The sequence below is a fragment of the Perca flavescens genome, chromosome 3 (assembly GCF_004354835.1).
Source record: "Perca flavescens isolate YP-PL-M2 chromosome 3, PFLA_1.0, whole genome shotgun sequence".
In the NCBI taxonomy this organism is placed as follows: domain Eukaryota; kingdom Metazoa; phylum Chordata; class Actinopteri; order Perciformes; family Percidae; genus Perca; species Perca flavescens.
Genome location: NC_041333.1, coordinates 43,753,739 through 43,760,070, shown reverse-complemented (window position 1 = coordinate 43,760,070; position 6,332 = coordinate 43,753,739).

The window sequence follows — 6,332 nt, the reverse complement described above, 5'->3', positions numbered from 1 at the left end:
GCAGTATCCCAGAGTTTGGGGTACAAGGATGGTCTTCATGGACATATTATTTGGGTGACTTTATTCCTCATTCACATACACCATAAGTCTGTCCTCCTTTTTCCCCATCCTGCTGTTCTGTCTCCCTCGAAGAGCTTTTTATCCATCCGTTGCCACTAGTTCATCAGTGTGATTTCTGTTGAGCCAAGTTTTGGTAAAAACATCAAACTTATTGATCTATATTCGTAGAGGAAGTGGGCATTGGCTCTCAGTTTGCCCATTTTGTTCCCAATCGACTGCACATTGCCCATGATCAGAGACGCAATGTAGGGCTGAACTCTGAATGTCCAAAGACGGTAAGAGGTACTGTATGTGCAAAGCAGAAAAAAACAGCAATGTTCGACCTCCATCGCAAAGTCTAAAAATAGCTATAAAAAAATCTAAACCTTTCAAAAGTCTAAAAATAGCTATAAAAAAGTCTAAACCTTTCAAAAGTCTAAAAAGAGACACAGGGGTAGGATGGTCTGCCACAGGAAGTACTCATAAAGCACTTATTGGACTTTAATTTATCATTACAATAACAAGCTTAGCTGTCCTCAGTTTAGGTCATCCTGTATGTCTCCTCTCGGTTTTTCCTGTGTTGTCCCTGTGTGTGTGTGTGTGTGTGTGTGTGTGTGTGTGTGTGTGTGTGTGTGTGTGTGTGTGTGTGTGTGTGTGTGTGTGTGTGTGTGTGTGTGTGTGTGTGTGTGTGTGTGTGTGTGTGTGTGTGTGTGTGTGTGTGTGTGTGTGTCTGTGTGTGTGTGTGTGTGTGTGTGTGTGTGTGTGTGTGTGTGTGTGTGTGTGTGTGTGTGTGTGTGTGTGTGTGTGTGTGTGTGTGTGTGTGTGTGTGTGTGTGTGTGTGTGTGTGTGTGTGTGTGTGTGTGTGTGTGTCTGTGTGTGTGTGTGTGTGTGTGTGTGTGTGTGTGTGTGTGTGTGTGTGTGTGTGTGTGTGTGTGTGTGTGTGTGTGTGTGTGTGTGTGTGTGTGTGTGTGTGTGTGTGTGTGTGTGTGTGTGTGTGTGTGTGTGTGTGTCTGTGTGTCTGTGTGTGTGTGTGTGTGTGTGTGTGTGTGTGTGTGTGTCTGTGTGTGTGTGTGTGTGTGTGTGTGTGTGTGTGTGTGTGTGTGTGTGTGTGTGTGTGTGTGTGTGTGTGTGTGTGTGTGTGTGTGTGTGTGTGTGTGTGTGTGTGTGTGTGTGTGTGTGTGTGTGTGTGTGTGTGTGTGTGTGTGTGTGTGTGTGTGTGTGTGTGTGTGTGTGTGTGTGTGTGTGTGTGTGTGTGTGTGTGTGTGTGTGTGTGTGTGTGTGTGTGTGTGTGTGTGTGTGTGTGTGTGTGTGTGTGTGTGTGTGTGTGTGTGTGTGTCTGTGTGTGTGTGTGTGTGTGTGTGTGTGTGTGTGTGTGTGTGTGTCTGTGTGTGTGTGTGTGTGTGTGTGTGTGTGTGTGTGTGTGTGTGTGTGTGTGTCTGTGTGTGTCTGTGTGTCTGTGTGTGTGTGTGTGTGTGTGTGTGTGTGTGTGTGTGTGTGTGTGTGTGTGTGTGTGTGTGTGTGTGTGTGTGTGTGTGTGTGTGTGTGTGTGTGTGTGTGTGTGTGTGTGTGTGTGTGTGTGTGTGTGTGTGTGTGTGTGTGTGTGTGTGTGTGTGTGTGTGTGTGTGTGTGTGTGTGTGTGTGTCTGTGTGATGTTGATGTTAGATATATGCAGGTTGGCAGTAGAGTGTGTCTTCCGCTGTACGTTTGTTGGTAAATGTGTTGGAGTCACACACGTCTGGTCTTCACATCGGCTCTCAGCGTCACCGACCCCCCGTCTGGCACGTGGGGCTGCTGGGATTGGTTCAAGTCGCAGGAAGAACATCTTCTACCTTTATCTTAGAGTTTCCTCATTTGAGTGTTTTGTTTGCAGACTTCCCCGTGGTGCTAGAATGGCAGGAGAGTAGATGGTGCTGCCAGTAATATGTCAAATAAATAATAACAGTGCTTTACTTTTACGTAGATATACAAACACTTCTTGCTGCCTACTACTACTCAATGCTATGCCCGATCTAAACGCAATGTTTTTACATAATCATAGTTTCTTTGTTTAACCGCAATTAATTGCTGACATAAGCTAAGGTCCTAAGGTCTGACTATTGATGGTAATTGTCAATTTTATGTTAACTTAACAACAAAATACAATGTTTTTATGATTATAAAGAGGCAGGGTTTACTTTATAGACTCTGTACTCGTCTTATTATATTATCTGGGTCACATGACATTGATGTAACAAAAGATGTATCAGGGGATTCATTTTTTCGAAAAGTGATACATAAATAAATACTTCTGACTAAAAGAGACAGTTATTTTGTTAATCGTAATTATTTCTGAGACAGTTAATTGTACAATCAAATTTGGAATTGTTACAGCTCTACTCAATGAAACTTACATCAGCAGGTGGCAGAGTTGTCCCATTTAGCAGGATTTAACCTGAACCTTTACATAAGCATCAGTCCAGACCGTTTATATTCAGGTATCACCAAGGTCTCATTTAACCCCAAGGCCACTCTGACACACTTTCTAATTCTTCCTCCAATGTAGAGGCACAGCCCAACATCGTGATGAGTCGCGTCCTGCTGGGAGACCGCCCACAGCTGGCTGATATCAAAGGCGATGCTGCCGAGTTGAGAAAGTTGACAGAACTGATGAAGAGTTGCTGGGACAGTGAACCAGAACAAAGGCCCATAGCCAATAGTGAGGAAACTACTTCATTTACCTCTGAAACTCTGAATTAACACGGAAAAATAGCTTGTGATGCCGGGCTCTAACGTTACATTCTTTACTCTATGTTGTGTACAACAGAGTGTAAAACTGAGACAGAACAACTGTTCAAGATGCACGAACATGAACTCACTGATGCTGTCCATGAAGTGCTGAAGAAACTGGTGAGGAACAAATCTCTTCAGAAACACTCAAGTCACGCTGAGACACTATAACATTTTGACACGATGCAGCAAATCATTGTTTTTATCATTGTGTAACTGTCTCTGTCTCTGTCTCTTTCCAGGACCAAAAGGAAGGAGAAGGCATGGCAGCAGGAGAGCAGGCTCAGAGAGGTCCAATCGCTGAGGCTCCAGGTCTGTATTTATGAACTACTGTTTTCTGGGTCCAGACCTTTGAATCTGTCTGACACCAAGTTTACTGATTAATCGTCTGACATTGTGACATAAAGCAGCACTTTCTCAGTTAATAAAACAGTCGAGCCAATGACTAACGATAATCGGCACCATGGGCGGGACTAACGTTGGTTTTAAGCGTTTTTTGACATTGTACTTTAGTTTTTAATTTCACTTCGGTCAAGTTTTACCGTCCGGCCCTGTCTGTCTTTACTGTTTACTTTATAGATTTTGTGCGTAATGACTCGTTTCATGAAAATAATGTATACAATGCGGTCCAATAACATTTTGGAAAGTTGGAAAGAGTGGGCATCCTTGTGGACCTTTCCTACTGCGTTTGACCCAGAGAACCACCAGATCCTCATTATTCCCACCCTTCAGGATCTGGATGTCTCAGGCTCTGCACTCTCTCTGCTCACATCCAACCTCAAAGTCCGCATTGAAAATTGGTCTGGCCAAAAGAAGTAGTCAAGCTGAACCATGGTCCCATTCGTTTCTTGTGTGAAAGCATTCTACTATCCTCTACAGACCAGACAGACAGAGAGGGAGAGAGGACAGGGAAGCCTCTCTACAGACCAGACAGACAGAGAGGAGACGAGAGGACAGGGAAGCCCTCTACAGACCAGACACAGAGAGGACAGGGAAGCCTCTCTACAGACCAGACACAGAGAGAGGAGACGAGAGGACAGGGAAGCCTCTCTACAGACCAGACAGACAGAGAGGAGACGAGAGGACAGGGAAGCCTCTCTACAGACCAGACACAGAGAGAGGAGGAGGACAGGGAAGCCTCTCTACAGACCAGACAGACAGGGAAGAGGACCTCTCTACAGACCAGACAGACACAGAGGACAGGGAAGTCTCTCTACAGACCAGAGACAGAGAGGAGACGAGGACAGGGAAGTCTCTCTACAGACCAGACAGACAGAGAGGAGACGAGAGGACAGGGAAGTCTCTCTACAGACCAGACAGACAGAGAGGAGACGAGAGGACAGGGAAGCCTCTCTACAGACCAGACAGACAGAGAGGAGACGAGAGGACAGGGAAGCCCCTCTACAGACCAGACACAGAGAGAGGAGACGAGAGGACAGGGAAGTCTCTCTACAGACCAGACACAGAGAGAGGAGACGAGAGGACAGGGAAGCCTCTCTACAGACCAGACACAGAGAGAGGAGACGAGAGGACAGGGAAGTCTCTCTACAGACCAGACACAGAGAGAGGAGACGAGAGGACAAGGTCAAGGTAAACTTTTTCATAAACAAGTAGGAAAATCATGTGGTCACCATTAATCGCTCCATTGTTATACAGCGTCTGCATTACATTAAAAACATAAATGCAAAACATTAAAGGAAAGACAAGCAAGGACAAGACAGACAACGCAGTAAGAACGTTGAAGAAACATGACAAGCATGTATGAATAAATAAAATAGTTGAGTGCTGTATGTGATGTATACAGTGTGCTCATAGTTTAAAAATAAACCTTAAAAATAACCCTCATGCCCTCCTCAAAAAAAATAACACTGGACACCTTCAAGGCAAAAAAAGGTTATTAAATCATCATATATCAATATTTTTTCTGCTTTTTTTCATAAATCATTTAAAAAACTTCTAACTTAATCAAAACCACCAAACATTCAATAATTTTCAAGATTGTAACCCTTTAAATGCCAGTTTATTTATTTGAAGTATTTCATTATTTATTACAAAAAACACAAAAAAAGATTTTTATTTTCCATATAATGAATAATATGTAGATGGGGCTTTGGTGGGGATTAGAGGCTTGGATATGTCAAAGATAAGCAACAAAATTAATTTGATTGCATTAGTACTTTTTATGTAGTGCCATATACTCCCTTTGGACACCTTCGAGGCAAAAATGTACATGTCCAAAAAACTGATATTAAATCATCATATATCAATATTTTTCTCTGATTTTTTTTCATGAATCACTTAAACAACTTCTATCTTTATCAAAACTACCAAACATTTAATCATTTTCTGGATTTTAACCATTTAAATGCCAGTTTTAATTAACACACACACACACACACACACACACACACACACACACACACACACACTCAATAATATAACTGGAAAAAATACAATGATTTCATGCATCAGCCTACAAGGGCAAAATTGTTGAATCTGGTGAAATACTGTAAAAATGTCAAATATGACCACTTTTGTTCAAAATGAAATGCTGACATTACAGAATGCATGGTTTTATACTGTAAAGGCAGTGAGATCAAAACATAGTTATAATGGAAGTCAATGGGGGCATTTTTGTCCACGAAGGTGTCCAAAGGGAGTATCTGGAACTACATAAAAAATACTAATGCAATCAAATCAGTTTTGTTGCTTATCTTTGACATATCCAAGCCTCTAATCACCACCAAAGCCCCATCTACATATTATTCATTATATGGAATATATATATATTCATTTTTATTTTTATTTTTTATAAATAATGACATACTTCAAATACATAAACTGACATTTAAAGGGTTAAAATCTTGAAAATGATTACATATGTGGTGGTTTTGATTAGGTTAGAATGATATGATATCATATATGATGATTTAATAGCAGTTTTTGTGTGCATGGACATTTTTGCCTCGAAGGTGTCCAGATGGTACAAAATGAATCATTTAAGTATAAAACACACGTAAGAGTAAAAAACACTGGATTTAAAAAATTTGACTAAAAGGAAAGGTTCCTACAAAATGTCATGCCATAAGCAGTAACACAGCAAAAATGATCACAAAATGAAAAAAAAAACTTGAGAAAAATGTACAAAGAGGGCATGAGGGTGAAGTCTGTTGTTGTGCAGTCTAATTGCTGTAGGGGAGAGAGCTTAGTAAAACATCTGAAGAATACAGCTGTCTATTCTAAAATTATTGAGTTTCCTTAGAAAAAACATCCTCTTCTGCAACTTATTTTGTGCACATTCATTAAAAGTCAGTTTATTGTCTATTTCAACCCCCAGATATGTGTATGTTGTGACCAGCTCTACAACTACAACATTTATATTTGAGGGTGGAGCTATAAGTCCCTTTTTATTAAAATCTATGGTCATCTCCTTTGTTTTCTTCGCATTAACCACAAGGAAATGATCTGAACACCATTTAATAAAACTCTGCCCCTCCCTCTCAAAACCCCATTAGACTTTACAAAAC